This window comes from Oratosquilla oratoria, chromosome 24 (genome assembly GCF_046742065.1).
Source record: "Oratosquilla oratoria isolate Oo_2021 chromosome 24, ASM4674206v1, whole genome shotgun sequence".
NCBI classification, from domain to species: Eukaryota; Metazoa; Arthropoda; class Malacostraca; order Stomatopoda; family Squillidae; genus Oratosquilla; species Oratosquilla oratoria.
In genome coordinates this window covers 46509345-46530588 of record NC_134800.1, presented here as the reverse complement: position 1 = coordinate 46530588, position 21244 = coordinate 46509345, and the positions used below count along the sequence as shown (strand labels likewise).

The 21244-nt window shown below is 44.0% G+C and overlaps 1 protein-coding gene across 4 annotated transcripts in view; it reads right to left on the bottom strand.

Annotated features, from left to right (window-relative positions):
* The window catches only part of LOC143038604 (uncharacterized), a 38629-nt gene that overhangs the window by 15776 nt on the left and 1609 nt on the right, over nt 1–21244 (bottom strand). The window contains exon 1 of one of the 4 annotated variants that reach the window (XM_076208043.1): nt 20474–21156. The exons of 2 other annotated variants lie outside the window; for them this stretch is intronic. The gene's annotated coding sequence lies outside the window, so the exon portion shown is untranslated. Of the gene's footprint in view, nt 1–20115; nt 20320–20473; nt 21157–21244 lie in introns of those variants that run through there. One more of the 4 variants, XM_076208042.1, reaches the window with a different exon arrangement.

The following is a 21244-nucleotide window of genomic DNA, read 5'->3' as shown; positions in this document are numbered from 1 at the left end:
TTCCCACGACGCCTGACAGCAGCCTATCTCGGACCGACGACAGCTTGACGACGGCGGGTATAACATAAGACGGCGGTTTCGACAATGTCCATTGGTATCTCTCCATTTCTCGTTATTTCTTCACAACCCTTTGCACGCCAAGCTGCTAACCAGGCTTTTGGCATGCGATCACTGCCAATTAAACACAACATCTATATGTGGAGAGAAATGATGATCCGATAGAGGATACTGTCCTGGAGGTGAAAGGAAGAGGGGAGGGAAGAAAGAGGAGGAGGAACAAGAGGATGAAAAGGTGGAGGAAGAGGAGGACGACGATGTGAAACGATGCGAGTAAAACGCGGTTAACAGCAATGAGACACCTCCTGCAGAGGAGGGAGTGCAGGGAGGAACAAGGAGGAGGGAGGAGGAGGAGGAGGGGGAGGATGGAGTAGTAGGAAGGAGAAAGAAGGAAGAGAAGAAGGAGGCGGGGTAGGGAGGAGAAGAGGAGGCAGGGTAGGAGAGGGAAGAGTGAGGAGAGAGACGGAAGGGAAGAGGAGCATTGTTAACAAGAGGAGAGGGAGGAGCAAGGACAAGAAAGAGTGCGAGGATAAAGAGGAGGCTGTCGGAGGACGAGAAGAGGTCGGGGATGAGGATGAGGATAAGGAGGATCAGGACAGGAATGCGGAAGATGAATATGGTGCACAAGAGAAGGGGGCAGAAACAAAGACAGACAGACACTGACCTAAAGACCAAGTGATAAAAAGCCCAGTGCATTTTCCCTATGCATGCATGCATGGACCCTCTCGTGCTCCTAAAGCAACATCATCAACAACAACAACCAAAGCAAGGACGAAAGGCCACCTACTACTGACACACACACACGCATGTAACCAACATGTCTTGCATTAACTTAAAATCTTTCCGACACCCAAAGCCTCCACAAAGCCGACCCCATTGCAATACTCACCAAACTCCAACAAAAGCAAATAAATAATTACCATTATAACTGAAATTGCCTTAATCATTTAAAACTATTACTGTTACCATTCAAAACAATAAGAAGGGATTTCTTATCCTGCCCCCACAACTGAGAAAGACCTGTTGCTTGCATCTACGACCACACTACCTCCAGAAGAGTCCCTGTTGCAGCAGTGAATCTTTAGCTAGAACTGTAGGGGGGAGGGGGGGGGGACCGGCAAGAAAGAATTCCAACGGCGTCACGGTCTTGATGCTGCAAGGTCTTTTTTCCTCCCTCGAGACGCGCCTTGCATAACGGGCTCCATGTTAATCCAGTCTTACAGACACCCAATGGCATTCTGCTGGACGCCTCGTCTCCCGCCGATGAACAAAAATAGCGACATGACGTCATCGGCAAATACTTGAGCTACTCAACGTTTGCGGGAGCATACGTGACGACATAATTTCTCTTCTTCAAACGGACAACTCGTCTGGCATTTGATGATATCAGTACTCGTAAATTAATCTAAAATACACACCAAATTTGGAAAGCCCATGAAAAATCACAACATATAACTTCAGCTACTTAAATGCTCAACGGGAGTGAGATATAACTTTTTTTATTTCAAGTGTCTAACGCAACAGTGAGCTGCTCACCCTGCAATCGACCTTGTGAACAAAGGCCACTGGAGCAGACGTACAGAGATGATCCTTTGTCTCCCCAAGGAATATGCACACTGTAATCATGTGAATCTGCTAATTGAAAAAAAAAAAAAAAGTACGAGCGCAAATCCTAGTGATCACATCACATGGGACGTTTCGTACAAGGGAGAGAGTGGGAGAGAGAGAGAGAGAGAGAGAGAGAGAGAGAGAGAGAGAGAGAGAGAGAGAGAGAGACGGGGGGGGGGGGGTGTGAGCGCGCGCGCGCGTGTACAAACACATGTATGCCCACGCATGCATTCCATATCGTCATAGTCCTAAGCGACGGCAGGCTCACTATTTTCATCGTAAAATCCTCACCACATCTCTCGTAAAACCTACCATATAACACCGAATCTGCATTGCAATATCACTCGCTGTAGCGCGCGGGTAAGCCGTATTAAAAGAAGGTGTCTGATTGGAAAACGCCAAACAAAACAAAAATACAGAAAAATTGGGCCGTTGGCCACGCTTGGATCAATACCTGAGCTTCCTACAAACGGCCGCGTGGCGCTATCATGACTTTTGAATCCCGCCTCCTGACATTTGCGTCATAAAGAGGTTGAAAGGTCATCACCCCTTGACACCCAAGGTCAGAGCAAAACACGACAGGCATAAAGCACTTAAAAGGTGAAGCTATCGAAGAGCCACGAGTCAATCCGTGGATCGGGACTAAACAAGAGCAGGTCGGTCAGTTGACTTGGGAGAGAAAGCGTCATGAGCCGCCGTGCATCGGCTGGCACCTTGCGCGCCTTCCTCATGACGTCATGTCGTTGGTTTTCGTTTCGAAGTCAACCAACTGACCTGTTGCGGGCGGGATAGATTCGTCAGGTGCACACACACACACACACACACACACACACACACACACACACACACAGAGAGAGAGAGAGAGAGAGAGAGAGAGAGAGAGAGAGAGAGAGGGGGAGAGGGAGAAAGGAGCACAGTCTTTCCTGTCCGTGAGAAGGTTGTCTAATCTCACGAAAACTGACGGAAAGGAAAGAAACTCGCACTAGAGAGAATCGCTATACAGGACTGTGGCAGAATTTAGATTTTGTTCTCACGTTAAACGCTTCCAGCAAGGAGATGGGAGAAGGGAAGGAGGAGGAGGTAGGAGAGGAAAGGGAGGAGTAGAGGAGAGAGGGGTGGAGAGAGGAGAGAGGGAAGACGGGAGGAGAGAGGGAAGACGGGAGGAGAGAGGAAAGAGGGGAGGCGAGAGGGAGGAGGAGAGAAGAGAGAGGGGGTGAGGGGAGGAGGGGAGGAGAGAAGATACAAGATGCTGTCCCGGTTCTCCTTAGCTGAACAAAATGTCCTGGCGTTATCAAGGAATAAATTGTGTCACAGATCGGAAAGGGCCAATCCGAGAGCCGCACCTGGCGGATTAAAATCAACCTGCTTTCACCAGAACAAGCCTCTTCAAGTGGACCACTGGGACTGACAGACAGAAGAATGTAAACAGGCATGCAAAGGTCAAAGGATCGACCAAAGTCGAATTCCACCCGTGCGAGAGAGAGAGAGAGAGAGAGAGAGAGAGAGAAGAGGGAGAGAAAGAAGGCGGTGGGCGAGAGAAAGAGGAGAGGGTGAAAGAGGGAGGGAGAGAGAGGGAGGGAGAGGGAGAGAGAGAGAGAGAGAGAGAGAGAGAGAGAGAGGGAGAGGGAGAGAGAGAAAGAGAAAGGTGGAGGGTGAGAGAGAGAGAGAGAGAAGGCGGAGGGTAAGAGAGAGAGAGAAGGCGGAGGGTAAGAGAGAGAGAGAAGGCGGAGGGTAAGAGAGAGAGAGAAGGCGGAGGGTAAGAGGGAGAGGGCGGAGGGTAAGAGAGAGAGAGAAGGCGGAGGGTAAGAGGGAGAGGGCGAGAGAGAGGGGGGGGACAGTGAACGTGAGGATCCACATTAAATAATTAGTCGCGCCATCTCGTGGCAAGACCAAGTTAAGACACAAGGTCAACGTTGTAGCGCGAAAAGGTCACGTTCCCCACCACTCCAAGGTCGTTCTTGGATGGGACAGAAAAAAAAGTCACTGCTTTGGATTATATTCAGAGCAGCGTTGATAATACAGAACGTCCAATTTTGCTATGAACAATTAACTAACGCCTGAATTAATCCACCGCATCACAAATAGTAACATTCGTATACCGCGCTAGCGGATGGAAAAAATCAGATCATTTATCCTTTGCGTACCATTTAATGTAGTCATGATCATTATACTACTAATTACGATTGAAGATATGCCATGGGTTAAACTACGAACCACATGAACTCCAAAACGGAACGCGCGCCTAACAAATGCCTCAACAAAGCATTGCAATGTGTTGCAGAGGCTGTGTCGTCTCCAAGGCTGTCTCTCGAATGATCGTCATGACTGGTGCCTCAATCACTCTCAACGTTACAAGAATGACTTAAACTTGTTCGTCTTGTTCCCCCTAACCAATGATACTCTCAGTGGTACTCCCAACAATACTCCCAAACGTACACAATCTGTGTCGAACGTCTCATATTTGAATGTTCATCAACGACCACCAATCCTTCCTCTACAAGTGGGACAAGGTGCTTTGGCAGGAGCTCTCAGCACCCGCTGGCCTATGATCCTTACGTGATGTCCCACCGAGACCCGCGGGATCGACGGGGCATCCCCATCTTCTCCAAGGCCCGAGAACACGACCGCACGTGAAGGTCATGCTTCGGGCTTGGTAAGCCCGCCAGCTCACCTGCAGCAGCAGGTAGATGGCCGTGCGGGGACCCGGGCCCGGCTCCTCGCCACCAGAACCTGGCGCCCTTGCTTGCCGGCACCGGCCGGAGCCTGCCGGGAACCCGTCACGATGGGTTTGGACCCAAAGACGAAAGTTGAGACGGAAACGATGGGTGAAGATGGTACCCGGGGTAGGGAGTACCACGAGGGTGCACGCCCAAGTGCACGTGCGCACACAACGTCACAGTTGACGACAGAAGTCCAGCAACCCCGCCCCAGAATCAGACCACACATACCTTGGCGAACTGATAGTTGTGTCCATGGAACTACTTGCCATACTGGTCATCTAGAAGCATCGAATGGCACGGATGAACAATTAGTGACTGCGGCACTCCACCCTTTCAATGGCAGTGGTTAAAAAAAAAGAAGAAAAAAAAAAAAGTGGCCGTGGGCTTTCGGTGACAATTGGAGCCTACGAGGTGACCGTTTGGCCTATACTTCTTCCACGTTCGATGAAAAACTATCTCCCAGCCCTCTGGGACCGAAACCTGAATAAAATCGTGTGACGCCAGCCCGAAGGAAAACAACAGGAGGCATCTCCTGCTGTGCATGATCTAAAGAGTGAGGCTCGGGGGCTTCCATGAAAGCGACAATTCACCCATTGGGGTCACCCCGGCCACCATCACACGATTCTATTCAGCTACGGTGACGTTCAATCGTTTTATTCTGTTTAAGACCAGACGATTCTACTCGGCTTCGGAAAGGCCGTCGCATAGACAAGAACGATTCTTGCACTGCTGGGGGGCTTGGCGAAGTGAAAGCAAGTCTCCTTACTTCTCCAATGTCTAAATTTGGAACTTCCGAGAAGTGAGTACTCGGCCATGGAGGGGTACCAACCCCCGTAGACTGAGTACGGAGTGCGAAACGCATTGGCAGGCTGCAGCTGGACACTGGACTTCGGTTGGTGCACCTGGACGAATACACTGCCGTCTTTGTCCACCAGTACATAAACGTGAATCATGAGTCGGCCTGGTTGCAAGGTTCCTCTTTATTTCCACGATCTGAGTTCTTCGCCTTTACTGTGGTTCCAAATGTAGAAAAGGTACATCATACAACCCACGTGTACCGGCAATCCATGGACGTGCCGAGCCATCGAGAGTACCCCGGGATTGTGCACCAGCGAGGCAGTGCGGCGAGGGAATCCGAGATGCAAGCTGCTATATGCCGTTGGTACAAACTCCCCGATAGCGACAGGACACTGTTCTGCCTCAAAATCAATGAGCACCACAAAACTAAAAATCACTAAGGACATTCTACTGTACTTCTGAGTCCTAAAGTTCCTTCTCACCTGCCTTCCTCTATCCGTGTCCTTCCCTCACTTCATAAACATCTTCAATTTCCCTTCTTACTCCCTTTCCTATCCCACCCCCCATGTCCATATCTTCTCTACTCCATTCTGCCACACACTCCCTTTCATTTCTCCTCTGACCCCTTTCACTTGATCGGCCGCTCCTCCTGACATACCTTAACCGCTTCAACCCAGTTTCGACTTCCCTCTCCCTCCTCCCATGCACTTTCCCCATACGCCACTATCCAAGACCGTATCAGTTTCCCGAAGTCCAAACACACTCGTTCAGTACATCTTGATACTTCCAACTTGATCTATAACGGTACTCCCAGAGTTCAAACCTACTACCCAGTGATCAATCTTGTGAACTTCCCTTCTACTCTCATCTTCGATACGATTGAATATCCCTTTCCCCCGGCTAACCTCAAATAAAGTTGACTATGATTCATTTCCTTCTCATGTCCCTCATCCACCAAACGGGTCCCTGTCCATGTTTATTTCAGTTTGATGTTAACGTGTCTTTCCTCTTTAGGTGAATTTGACTTATGCCTCTTGTGACCCCCTCCCCCCAACACACACGCCTGTCGCCAAATACATACGAGCATCCAAACAGGTCTCCTCCCCTTGCCTATGTTTATTTAAGTTTGATGTAAACGTGTCTTTCCTCTTTAGGTGAATTCGACTTGGGCCTCTTGTGATTTCGGCGCACCCCTCAGGGCACAACGAGGCACGTAGACACACATTTCTTTTCGACGCGCGCCTCCGTGGGAAGGCAGGACTCTCACAGTGGGAGGAAGGGAGAGCAATTCAAGGACAGAATCAATTTCGCTGGCATTACACACCTCCCCCAATCACTTCACACATTTGCATCTCGATCTCCACCTCTTCGCAAATGCTGGGACACGACGGGATTTGAACCCGCACTCCCCCACCCAACCCACCTCTACTCACGATCCTTTCTGAACGAAAATTATTTGCATGAGGAGGAGAGTTTGGCTTGAGTAAGGTAAAGATTATCGAACATATGAACATACTGTCCACACACACACAAAGAGAAAGAGAGAGAAAGCAGATCACGCTACATCGACATGTTTACAGACGACGCAAGACCAAGGAGTAGAAACAATTAAAGCAGATATTTTCTTAAACATCAAGATTGAATACACGACTGGAGCCAAATGTGGTGTATGAACTTGCAACGCAACATACAACTAAAAATAGTAAATTATTTACGCAACATGCAGTGAAACAATCACAAAACTAAGAGGATGTGGGAGTATTGCCCATAGATAACTTGTCATTCGATGGATACATCACATTGTGGGGCAGACATACGGGACACTCCGCTGCCCATAAGAGCAAATTGTCTCTTTGGACAGAGATGAAACAAAGGGACTCCTGGATAGCCCCAACCACCCAAACTGGAATATGCAGAGGATAAGAGTAAAATATCTCTCTGGATGGATGATAAAAACGGATTAATGGAAAGCCCAACCTACCCAAACTGGAATATGAGGAGGATAAGAGTAATCGTCTCTTTGGACAAAGAAGAAGCAAAGAGACACGTGAAGAGCCCAAGCCACCCAAATTGGAATATGCAGAATAATTGTGATCGCTCCACTAAATCTGAGACATTAATATCAACAAACAAATTTACCCTCTGCTTAGCAGATACATGACTGATCCGGTATAACGTCGCAAACTCCCACCTATCAGGAGGCTAGAACGGTGTCCCTTATCGAGGACTTCGTACAGTGGGATTTAATGAACCATGACCTTGGTCCAACTCGCTGGCGGCAGGTTCGAACTAGGACCATTAGACGTGCTGACGCTAAAAGAAAGAGAAACAGGTGACGTGATCGCGATGATCACGTCATTGAAGAGGGAAGCTTATCACAAGATCTTTTGGATGGTGCCGTGAAAGAGACAAGAAGTCTGCAAGAAATCAAGAGTAAGTAAAGAAGAGTTAATTCTCGGAATAACTGAAGATGATACAACTTATGATACACACACACACCAAGGGGTCCTCCCACCCCCCTTTACAAAGGAGGCTGCCAAAAGTCAAAAGACATAACTCCACTCCCACCCACTTCATCTCAACTCATTCCACTCCCATTTACCAACTCCTCCTTCCCTCCCTCCCATCTTAGCTCCTCCTGGATGACGGGTCATCCCTGCATCTCGCCCATTACCCTGGGTCAGAAGCAATGCAGCACGGCCGCTTCATTAAATCGGCGACCCCTCCCCCTCCCCTCATGAAGAAAAGGAGAAGACGGGGATAAATCCTTTTGGGTTGTGTTAAAATATTTACACATCACCACTCCCAAACCCCTCCATCTCCCACAGCTCAAGATAAAACCACAAAAGAATCTAAATCTTTCCTGTAGATGACAGTTAGGGACATGTGTAAACAAACGCACGTGCATGCGCGCACACATACTCGAGGCACGTACCCCCCCACTCCCCTATGGCCGCCGTGGAACCTAATCTACTCAGAAATGGGTTCGAATCCGAACAGACCACGCATATCCTGTGTACCAAGTTGACACTTGACCATAGATTTTTTTCTTAAACAAAACGTATTTTAGATAACTAATCAGAATCGAAACAAGAAAAAAAAAACAATGAAGCAATCTGACCACGCTAGAGCCACATCACTAGAAGGGGAGTATGTAAATCCTTGCATGTACAATGAGCCCTATATACATACAATGCACACACCAACCAGCATATAATAAGCGTAAGTAACAGACAACAATATGGACTATACATGCACACACCTGGCCAAGAGTTTTACAATCGGTGATATTTTTTTACAAGGCTGAAATCATCATCATCATAGAGCGTACAAGGCCACCAGCCATAGCGTGCGAGTGCGTACGTATTTACATAATTGTAATGCACAGGATCAGAGCTATCCTCGTGGAGTTCCGTCTGTCTCCATCGGGTCAAACCGTGTGTGTGTGTGATTCACCATGGTCTTAGATCACGTGCTGGACTCGTGATCGACAGCTATTACCCTCGCGAATGTGAGCTCAGAGCTCGTGTGTGTTCCATGTTCTTGGATCACGTGTTGGACTCGTGATCGACAGCTATTACCCTCGCGAATGTGAGCTCAGAGCTCGTGTGTGTTCCATGTTCTTGGATCACGTGTTGGACTCGTGATCGACAGCTACTTCCCTCCCGAATGAGAGCTCAGAGCTCGTGTGTGTGATTCACCATGTCCTTGGATCGCGTGTTGGACTCGTGATCGACAGCTATCACCCTCCCGAATGAGAGCTCAGAGCTCGTGTGTGTGATTCACCATGTCCTTGGATCACGTGTTGGACTCGTGATCGACAGCTATTACCCTCCCGAATGAGAGCTCAGAGCTCGTGTACGTGTGTGTGAGAGGTTCACCATGTTCTTGGATCACATGTTGGACTCGTGATCGACAGCTATTACCCTTCCGAATGAGAGCTCAGAGCTCATGCGTATATGTGTGTGTGTGTGTGTGTGTACGTGTAGCAGGTGTCCGGCGTGAGTGGTCACCCGCATTCCCGCGAGAAGTCCCAGCTGGCGATCGCCCACTCCCCCCCCCCATCGGCCGAAGTACCTCGGCCTCCACCTCCTCCTCCACCGTCACTCACCCTCGAGCCCCAAGCGCATGTCACCGATGACCCCGAGTGTCCCAAGTGTGAACACCCACAGCAGGCACCCTCAAAGGTCCAATGGTGCTACAAGGTCACTCGTGAGGCGAGGAGGAGGAGGAGGAGGAGGAGGAGAAAGAGGAGGCAGAATCGTGGTGACTCGGGGGGGGGGGTCCACGTACTATTCCTGCGACCCCCACCCCCCCGACACCCCTTCGGTCCGTACGCTACCACCGAACGAGGTAGTTCCAACTGCCCCGAGGACGACACAGACCCACACACGAAGCTAACGACATCCACTTCCCCCCCACTGTATGTCCCAGCACAGAGGGGAAAAGGTGACCAACCGCTCAGTGCCTCGTAGCGTGAACGCTTCTCTTCGAACTCCCATATGCGGCAGGGCGGGTCGAAGGTCGTTCTTCCTCGAAGGAGTTCCGCCTCTCACACGCCGCGAGTTCGTCTGACTCGCTCCCCAAGGGCGGGCGTCAACCCTTCAGACGGAAGAACAACGGCAACGACCCCAAAGAGACGTGTATGTACCTAGTTGTATCTTACGGGAAGGGGAGCTATGCTCGTGCTGTCCCGTCTTTATATCTCGCAGTGTCTACTTTGCTCTTAAATTCGTGTGTGTGTCTGTATATATATATATATATATATATATATATATATATACATATATGTATACATATATATATACATATATATGCAGGAACCTTACTTCGTCGTGAGAAACAAAATGCAAGAAGACTGGAGAAAATTAAACAGTAGACGGTAATACACGAAAGATCTTACCGTCTACTGTTTAATTTTCTTCTGTGGTTCCTGCACACACACACACACTATATATATATATATATATATATATATATATATATATATATATATATATCAACCACACTCCACTAATTCTAAGCCATCAACATCGAGAGACTCGAGGAGGCCAACATGCAGAAATTGAAACTATATGCATGCACAACAGAGACTAAAATCCAGCTTCAATCATCCCACGAGGAACTGGGGCATGTTCAGCTAAAGACCTTGTCACTTTCCCGATGAGTATGGATGGCATGAGGTTGCAAAGGCTAGACTCAGGGTACGACAAGGCAGCAGCAGCACCCCCCCTCCCCCCACTCCTGTGAGTGAGTGCTAGGCATCATCATAAAGGTCAGAGGATGTGCGGTCACAAACGATGTTCGGGAGATAATATTCTGATGCAATTTTGTTTTGATGAATGTTTGGAGTTACTTTGTTATGCGTTTCTAATTCCTCCGGGAAGAATTTTAGGATTTTTTTTTCCGAGTACTGAAAACGAAGACAAAAACAAAACAAAATATAATCACGATAATAACGAGTAACACAGCTCCTAACATCAATGTATCAGTATAACAAAACTAAGAATAACATGACAAAGGCCCATAGAAAAAGGGCTACATGCAGGGGCGATACAACCCAAGTCCATCTACGAGCAAGAATGGGTTATTTCGTCCTACTCTCCTTGTACAAATACCTTCCTCTTCCTTTCTCAACGCACCTTCTCTCCAACCGTCTTTCTGCCAGCCAGCCTCCCCTCCCCTCTGCCTTCTATGAATGAAGACAATCGCCTGTTTTCCAGTATTTATGTAAAAGGCCATGTTCACTCCTCTGTTCTCTTGTATCCGTTCTAATCTCCATCACTCCCCTCCCTTGACATTTTCGATTGTGTTTCAATGTCAGGATTTATTATGATCAGGCATCACGGCAACAGAAAACAAATCTATGGCCGTGCGGCAATAATGTTGATAATATTCAAGTAAAAAAACAGGCGAGGCCGAAGTGTCAACAGATTTGCATTGCTTCAAATATATTATGCACGCGCATGCGCATACACACGCATGCAACTGAAGCACAAGTTATGAGTTTATGAAAGTTTTCGTGATTATAGTTTATGGACACATCCATACCCTATTCAACCAATATAAATGGCTTATGATACGTGTCAAAATTGAGGGAGGGAGGGAGTGAGTGAGAGAGTGAGAGAGAGAGAGAGAGAGAGAGAGAGAGAGAGAGAGAGAGAGAGAGAGAGAGAGAGAGAGAAAGACGCGCGCACATACACACGTGAGCAACGCGAAAAAAAAAAGCGCGCACGAAGTTGTAACAAGAGCAGCACATCTGGAGTTTTTCGTCCTCTGCCAACTAGTGAGCAAAGCGAAGACTACTACAGGGGCCGGGACACGTTGTAGTAGAGTCTCACTAACGACGTGACGTAACGCAACGGCAGGCCCCCCCCCCCATCCCATCTCGCATCAAATCTCAAACTCTACGAACCCCACTGACGCATCTCCTTTCGCATGTGACAATACCTGATTAAAATACCACTTGCACACAATAGCGATCACTGGAAAGTAGGTGAAAATAAATGCAGATCAAAGTGATCGAAGCTGACGCGATGCAACGCATTCGAGTTGAAATGAAAATGCGGCTGAAAACAAGCCAAGTCCTATCGTGATGCGCGCAACAATGACGAAAGTGGCAGCAAAAATAACTTCAGCTGGGCAGGCAGGCGGGAAGCGACGCGTCCTCTCAATAGACTCATTAACAAAGTCGTTTATGTGCAACAATTTCCTACACTTCTCTTTCCCGTGCCCAGAATACTCCCATCATATTCCACCACTCCAAACCCAATTCTCACTACAACACACACTTTAAAACTTTTTAGATGGACATCCGTTTTCCTCAAACATATATCAGAGAGAGAGAGAGAGAGAGAGAGAGAGAGAGAGAGAGAGAGAGAGAGAGAGAGAGAGAGAGAGAGAGAGAGAGAGAGAGAGAGAGAGAGAGAGAGAGAGAGAGAGAGAGAGAGAGAGAGAGGGGGGGAGACGCCCCCCCCACTGCCTTTCAATCATTATGGCATCATTTCACATTTGACCGCACGCTATTCCCGATGTCAATATGGTGGTAGTACTGGGTTGTCAGTATTGAACAATGCGCAATGCCTTCCCTTCATCCCACGCTTGTACATATGAAATATATAATCTTCAAATACGTACTAATTACACTACAAGTATAAGTTATTTGTCTATTCAAATTATCTGGCACCAACCAGAATAAAATATGTGATGCACTACCACATTTAAGGGCTTCAGAGAGTCCTGATATATTTCGCTAAGTACAAGGCAAGATTGTCTACAAAGATAAAAGTGCTAGTAAACTAAAGTACATAACAACCTATGCTAAACAAAAATATCTAGCACTAGCCAGTATAAAATCTAGTACAACAAACCCCATATGGGGTATTGACGGCACAAGTTTCATGCAGTCAATACTTTACGGAGTTGGAGACTTAGTGACACTCCTACAGACCCGTCTTGCAGCATTCCTTTATGATTGGGAACTAATCTCCATTTAAAGAAGAATGTTGATTACAACTTCTACCCCTCCTTAAATCTCTCCTTTACCACCAATCTAAACTTCCTTGGTGCAATTTCATCCTCAAGAACAAAGTATTGGTTAGTGGCAACAAAATACTAATCCACAGAATACAGTAAAGGCGTTAAATGACTGCACAAAACAGGACTATGAACCACATATGAAGCAGATATGAAGTGCCCTTAGTGACGCATTTCTTCACTATCAACCCTGTTTGGTCTACGTTGTTTGAAAATGACATATGCTGACAGTTTTGCCAGAAAAAATACTATTGGTTGTACAATATTTCACTAACTGGAGCTCTTTCAAGTTGCTCTACTGAGCAAAACATTGTATGACCAAAATTTTTCATCCTTAAATAAGCTCTGGCAAGGTCTTGGTTCCTCAAACTGAATGACACTACTGTACGTGGAACGATCAGAATGAGCTTTAATGAAATCATTAATTATTGAGCTTTTTCCAAGTTAAAAAATGGCTGAAAAAAAACACAAACAAAAGAAGTCTATAAATTTACATTGCCTAGTGAGATCTATGAAAGGTAAGGTAATAACATATTACACAAGGAAAATTGATACATTTTGCAAATCTAAAAATGTAGCAAACACCCTAACCTATGAGCCTTGAATCACTGGTTTTCACAATGCAAACTGGTTTAAATCCTGAACTTTATATACATTTTGTAGGGAAAAGAGCACATACAGCATCTTTTTTACAGAGAAATATAACAAATAATCACCAACATTATAAATAATAAAAACTATGGGCTGGTTGAGACTTGAAAGCTGCATGCCCGCAAATAGCAACTGTGTGAGATGAACATCAGAGGCAATCAATTTGCTGCCCACCTTCAAAATGCTCACAGTGCAGCTCTGAGGGATCGACACTTGGTCCCTAGACTGAGCTTACAATCTCTAACAAATTCAATTGCATTATCTCTACACCTTAACAAATGAGCAAACCAGCAACAGCTCCCCTTTACTCTTACATGCCATTGATATAGAAACATGCCAGCTTAAACCAAACACACAACAGTCCAAACTTTCTTCCCTGAACAAAGATCACAACAGGTTCTATTCCTACAATGTAGAAGAAAACAAAACAAAATTCCTTTGGAAATATGGACCCACTTAAACCGTACACAACAGTCCAAACAGTCTTTCCTGAACAAATATCACAACAGGTTCTATTCCTACAATGTAGAAGAAAACAAAACAAAAAACTCCTCTGAAAATGCACACATGCACCCATGCTGGGTTGAAACATACCACCAACTCCTCCAATATCACTCACCCTCAACCAACTCCCCTAGCATCCAAATGATTTCTTATTGGATAATATCCCCTGTGCATTCATCACACCAGACTCTTGTAAAATCATCTCTAGGCACTTTACACTCCTCCAGACCAACGTTCAAGTACCTTCCCAACTGTTTAGTACTGCCGTACAAAGCCCTTGTCCACCTGACGACTTGACATGAGAATTCGAGAGTTGAGAATATAATCCTCAACTACTGGACACATCATAGACTGGCTGTAGCTATTCTTAAGGGAAGCTCTCTCCTTTTGTGTGTGTTTGTGTGTGTGATTCGCCATGGCCTTGGATCACATGTTGGACTTGTGATTGACAGCTATTTTCCTACAGGAAAAGAGCTCAGAGCTCATATATAACTGATCTATGGGTAATGTGACCTTACACACACACACCCAACTCTTTGCCCATGAGAGTCAGAGTAACAACTCATAGCCCAGCAATACTGAAACTATTTCAGCCCTGGGCGAGATTCGAACCCTGACCACTGTAGTGGCAGCTGGGAGCTCTACCACCATACCACCAAGTTGTTGTTGTTGTCGTTCCCTAGACAGTCTGTCCGAGCAGTCCCGACCAAGTTGTGTGTGTGTGTGTCCCTGTGAGCACCACTATTCCTACCATTCCATACAAACTATGTGGAGAAATGATACGCATTATACAAGATGAAAATTAAATATTAAAACATTAATTAAAAACTAAACAAATATTCTACCTGGACATTCAAATAATGGCAAATGCTCAAATGCTAAGCCTACACATGATGCATGCCATATCTCCGAATGATCTAAGCATTCCAATGAGCTCATCTTACCAATATCTGCATTTGGTACCAGTTTCTCACTTACCCATCCACTCATGAAAGAGGAGATATGGAGAGGAGAGAGAGAGAGAAGTGAGAGAAAGAGAGAGAACAAGATAAGAGCTGACATTCAGAGAACCCAGAAATAAATATGAGTACTGTATGTGTGGGTGAATGAAAGCATAAACACAAATGCCAACACTTGAAACTTGGCCATACCACTTGTGCGTGGCTGAGAACACTACTGCACTGTTGTTTAGGCTGCCTGAAGCCATGTGCCTCGTGCATTCTTCTTTCCAATGACACCCAACACCAATGCACCAAGCAAACAGCTGGCAGCTAGTGGGAGTTTTGGAAGGTCAGGCAAGGTTTAGGGGCTAAAGGTTGGTAAGACAAATATGAGAGGGAGAAGACATCCACATTTCCATGTACATATCTTAAAGCTATATATACATATATATATATAGATCAAAGAGTATTATACATAGATGTACAAGTACCATTACCTTGTTTCACTGACTGGAACCCCACAGCCCCAAAGCTGCTGGAAATGGTCCTCAAGCACTACCATACAACTTTCTGGGAAGAAACTTTGGACTGCTGTGTTTTATGTAGTGTGGAATAGTTTCTGTCACCAGAAGGGGAGCAATTGTGTTGTCAGATCTCATGTTGAGGTGTGGGAAATACAGAGTTGAGTGACAGTATTAGCCTCTTGGGGCTGCACCTCCAAAATGGTGTTGAGTTTTGAAGCTCAGTGGTAGGGACTCCAGCATCTATTTAGCAGGTACTTGACATTAGTCCCATGTATATCCATACACACATGCAAACTATAACCACCTATTTACATACACATAATCATCTACTTAAGTTCATTTGCACAGTTAATTATTGTTATTATGCCATGACTCAAAACCATTCATTTTCATAATGACATTTATCTGGGTTATATTAAAGACTACATGAGAACTTCTGAAGACAAGGTCAATGTCCTTTGGTAATCATAAGTTAATCTTTACCACATGCTAATAATGAGATGCAATATTCACTCTTATACAACCAGTTAATTATCACCTAATTAATACCTGATCCACTGTACATTCCACACACAAGGCATTTTCCTTAAACCACTCCACTAGAACATACACTTCATCCACCTTACACAAAAAACTCATCTTAACCAATATCAATGAAAACCTAATTTTTCCACAAACCAGTCAAAGGCAAACAAAACAACATACACCATAATATATTTATAGAAAACACCATTTTATAAAATGCCTTACCTCTTCAAGCCAGTCAACCCACTCAAAATTGCAGATCAACAGTCCTCCGATAAATATGCCAATCACTCCCCCATCCAAACCATGTACTAGTAAAGATAATTGACCATATGCTAAGCATACTGAACACATTAAATATATAAGTGATACAAATAACATCAATCAGGATTACATAACACTCATCCAATATGAAGGGATCATGACATTCTCTAAAGAGAAATATATTAACAACTGAATGAATGGCAAGTACTTCAGAGCATTTTTCATTTAATTCTTACAGTCACCAACTGGTCAAATATTCATTTACACCAAAATCTTGTCATAATTCTAAGTCTGAATAGGAGGGCTATAGCAAATATACTCGCATTACTCTTACAACAAAGTTACACATGAAATAGGACAGAAGACTAATCTAACATTAAAGATGGTATCTTGATTTAACTTGCAAATAGTCGACTACAATGAGTGTATTTGTCTACCTACTAGTAGTATATAGGAGCAGATCAATGTCTCTTAATCTTCAATTATCAGCAGGATGGTCTCCAAGCAGCCCATCTTCAAAACATATACCCTCACTTTAACCTCTTCAACACTAGTCAAATTCTCATTATTCATTCTCTTTCACTTTGAATATTAATCACAGAAAATAAGATCAAGCCAATAATTCACAGAATATGGGAGTCACTCAGCTACAACTACAAAATAAATATAATCAAGACGCTAATGCCGGCATCCTCATATACCCTCTTGTGCCTCATGATGCCTACGTAGGCGTTATTGTATGGAAGGGGTTAATCAGAAGTGGAGCCCAGAGGAGCTGCCACAAACTCCTGACTGGGTCTGAGCTTTCTCTATCAACTTTCAAGTGTATTTCCTCCATCTCTTCACATACAGGAAGCTGACAATTAGTGACTGCTGGTCTTCCAAACACTACAAACCAGTGACATAAAAAAAAAACTTCCACACTATTACAGCAGACAACACCCCATACCTTCTTCCCAGGGAGCCACTGAGGGCTGTGGGCTTCCAGTAAGTGAATAAGGTACTTCTCCTTCCTGGACTTTACCTACACCACTATCCATACAGGATATATCTATCTATCTAAGAACAACAAACAAGAGTTCCCTGCTAGCTGACAAAATACAATGAAAGATCATGTAAGGACTTCCATAATGTTCCACATTGGAAGGAAGAAAAGGTGGTATTCAGAACAATAAAGGGTGTAAACACCAATGACAAAGAAGACAATATAGGATAAAAGAAAAATTAAATGACATGAAAAGAAACTAAGAAAAGAAAACAACAAGAGCAACAATAATAAAAATAAGAAAACACACATAGCGTTTGAAGGATATTAAGAAACGGAGTTCCCCATACATATACTCACGGAACAAAATGGAAGAAAAAAATATTACAAACCTAAACTAATTCAAAGCTAAGTTTCACCAATGGAAGCAGAGCCAGGAACCCAACAACAATAACTCTTATAATGCATATTACAGTTAAGTAAATGCGCACACTTTAAGGACACACAATATGAAACCTACACAAAGTAGTTTGAAATGTACGAAATACCACTTCACCCATGTCTTCCTGCAGTTGTCCTTAAACAGGACAGTATCTATTACAAGTCAAGAGTCTCTGCTAATCAAGTCAAGTGTCCACTTATGTTATGATTACTTATGTATTACATTTATTCCCTGTCCAATGCTGCTTGATATGCCAAGGATACAGTTATTCCTGTCTAATCAGATTTCTCCAAACCAAATTTTTTTCCACATAGCATCAAACTTTCACAAAAATGTGCACATGTACAGTACTATATGTACTGCATAAGCATTATATATGTATATATATATTTATATATACACACACATTGCATGTGTGTGTACACGAGTAAAATTGCAGACATGCATTTTGTATTTTTCCCATGTCATTCATAATCTAATGCAGCGAGCCCATCTGCAAGCACACACTTCTCAACTGCTGTGGAATGAAGAGAGCAACTCCTTACAGGTCTTTACTTTGAAAAAAACATTCAGCTACCAAATACACCACAAACTTAAAAAAATCAAATAATACTCCAGAAGTACTCAGTATGACGAGGGTATCACAGCTACCTACTTGGTCAACAATAAATTAATTACCAGTATATACCCCATTCCTATAAATTTCTATACGAGTGATATAAGTGATGTCACCAAACCATACTTTCACCACATTAAATATATACTACAAGAAAGATATAAAACAAGAGATGATGCACAGTTAAAACTTGGTATGTGATTCATTTTGGGTAAAATGTAATATCAACCTGTCACAATATAAACATGTCCCCACTCACCCATGATAAAGAAATATATCCAGCAACATTATGTCACAAACCTAACCACACTTTACTTCCCTAGTGAAAACAAAATTTAAACCATTTGGCTACCAGGATTTTATTTCCATCCCAACACCTACAATACACAAAACATCTGTCCACCATTTGCACCTCACTAAAAATGAATAATCCTATGCAAGAAAATACCCTAGAATCAAATGTCCAGTAAAAATGATATATTCATCATAACTTTTCACAATTAATGGTCATTGGGTTCTATAGCAACCAATGAGAGGTACATGCAAGTAATAGTCTGCAAGATAGAATTATTTCCCTGATGCCCACCTTCATAACCCATTATCACATCAACACCCTCTCTTTCATTACAAGGTGCAGTCCAGAAGAGCTGACACGCTACTAGGACCAAGTCCACGATCTCTGTCAACTTCAACTGTATTTCCTCCACCTTTACACAAAAGAAAAACTGACGACCAACAATTACTCCCTTCCTATCACTAAGCTATTGACAAACTGTATCATATTAATACAACACACACAACTGTCCTTCCCAAAGAAATCTATGAGAGGATCCTATGACCACTGCCAGTGGATTTCCTGTCAGTGAAATTTAAGGCAATATCTATCACTATTATTTTTCTCCAATAAGCTACTTTATAAGAACTTATATCCTCTTTAATTTCCATCCTGGTGAACTGGAACTTTGAGCAAAGCTGACAAAATAGAAATCTGAAGACATCACTTCCTCAGCAAGATCCGAAAACGCCATATTCTATTACTAACTGCCTACAGCCACAAAATCACTTTTCTCACATGTTTTGAATACTTCATTCTTGAGAAAGGGATACAAATAACTGCACAATAAAATATGGTACAAATATAATGTCCCACCATAGATGCATGATGTGCAACAAATGAACCAAGGTACCAACTTCTGAAGGCACATAATCACAAGGGAGGTGGTATACTATCACCTATCTTTGTGCTATATTCACTTTCTCTGTGAGGCATTATAATAAAAGGTAGCTAATTTTCACTATCTTGATTTAAAATCATAAAAATAAAAATCTTCTTTACACCAAAGTGAATAGTGTATTCAATATGTTGGTGGAAATCAATCAGTGCCATTCAAAACAGAGCTTCTCTAGTTAACTGCTGGCAATCCCTCGATATATAAATATACTAATGTACTATATTATCAGAAAAGCACATAAACATTTATATAAAATCTGACTAGACTCTTTGTAGATCCTATCAACTAGTCCTTTCTAAACAAAGGTTTCCAAGAAACTGGACAACCAACATTCACTGAAAATTCTTTTAAAATCTATCACACAAAAGATATTACTGGACACAAATTCATATTATACTTTCTCTTCCAATACGAATATTTTGATGTTTCATAACAACACAATCCAATCCAACCGATCCTACGTAAGTCTATCACATACCAGAACAAATTTTTCACTCAAAGTTTGCTAACGTTTGCTCTCTAAACAATGTCGATTCCCTGCATCTCGGAGGTAAAACTGAATTCAAATGGAGAAAAAATCACTCTCTCAATCTGGTGCATTTTCTACAGTGCTAAGCTGGATACCTTCTGAGACAAAGCAAATTGTCATTCACTCGGCCACTGGTCTATATTTCACTCGTATATCGGCAGCACGAATGGGTAAATAACTTACCTACTTATCCACGATCTACCCAAAACGCTCTCCTCTACTTGCAATATCTTATCGACATTCCAACGGGTCCAGCTCGAGCCCGCCAAGAACAACTACTATGTGATATCAACAAGTGTACATTGCAGCTCATCTCTGTGGTGGACTGGTGGTGGAAACGGCAGGGGTGGTGGTAGAAGTGGTGGGGGTGACTGCTGCTGCTGCTACTGAGCGAGCACTCTATATGTTCACTTCACCACACGATGTTGTGTCTATCATGGCTTGGAGGATCAGATTTACACAACGACTTATCTGACTGCTACTGACGTGAGGATGTTAAAGGCCATGAACTATATTAGGAGCACAACACATTTCAACTTACCAATCTGGGCTAGCTCATTGAACCTTCTCTCTTGTGCTTTAGCCAAAACAAAACACTGCATCAACAATGTTCCAATGTTTCTTCTATTTTACTGTTAACTCTGTTTATATAAGTCTCTTAAAACCAAAAACACAAGTCCAGAACGTATGTCAATCTATCTGTTAACTTCCCAACACTGATACTGGGAGAGCTCGGAGCAGCACGTCATGCCAGCAGGCGATACTAGTAGGTTTTAAGAGACTGTGCAGGTCTCCTCACTACTTTTTACTCTAGCTTCCGTGACCATGACCTCACTGCACGCCACTGCTGCCACGTCTCCGCCCACTTGAGTTTATGCTCCTCCCACAAACCCTCCTCGTAATCATACTTATCCTTCTGTTGTATCCCGTTGCACTGTGCTTATCATACTTTTGTACGCAATCCTTCTTGCTGGATGCAAGAGCGTCATGCGAGTAATTGTAATTGGAAATTTGGCAAGACAAGGCCGTTGGAGGCTGTGGCAGGTGCACAAGAGGTAGAATGGCACGGGTCTTAGGAGCACAAGTGGGTATCAACCTCTAGCTTAGAAATTATGAACATTTTATTCACCCTTACCTACACAATGGAGACAATTCCACTGGGAACATACATCTGAACTTAAACTGAATCTAAACGCCTGTATTGTAATCCTTGTAAATCTAATATAACCAGAAACGTTAAAGCGACAGGATACTTTGGCAAGATGGGATGGAAAGTCGCCATGCCTTACCCATGGTGACGCGCTTCACATGA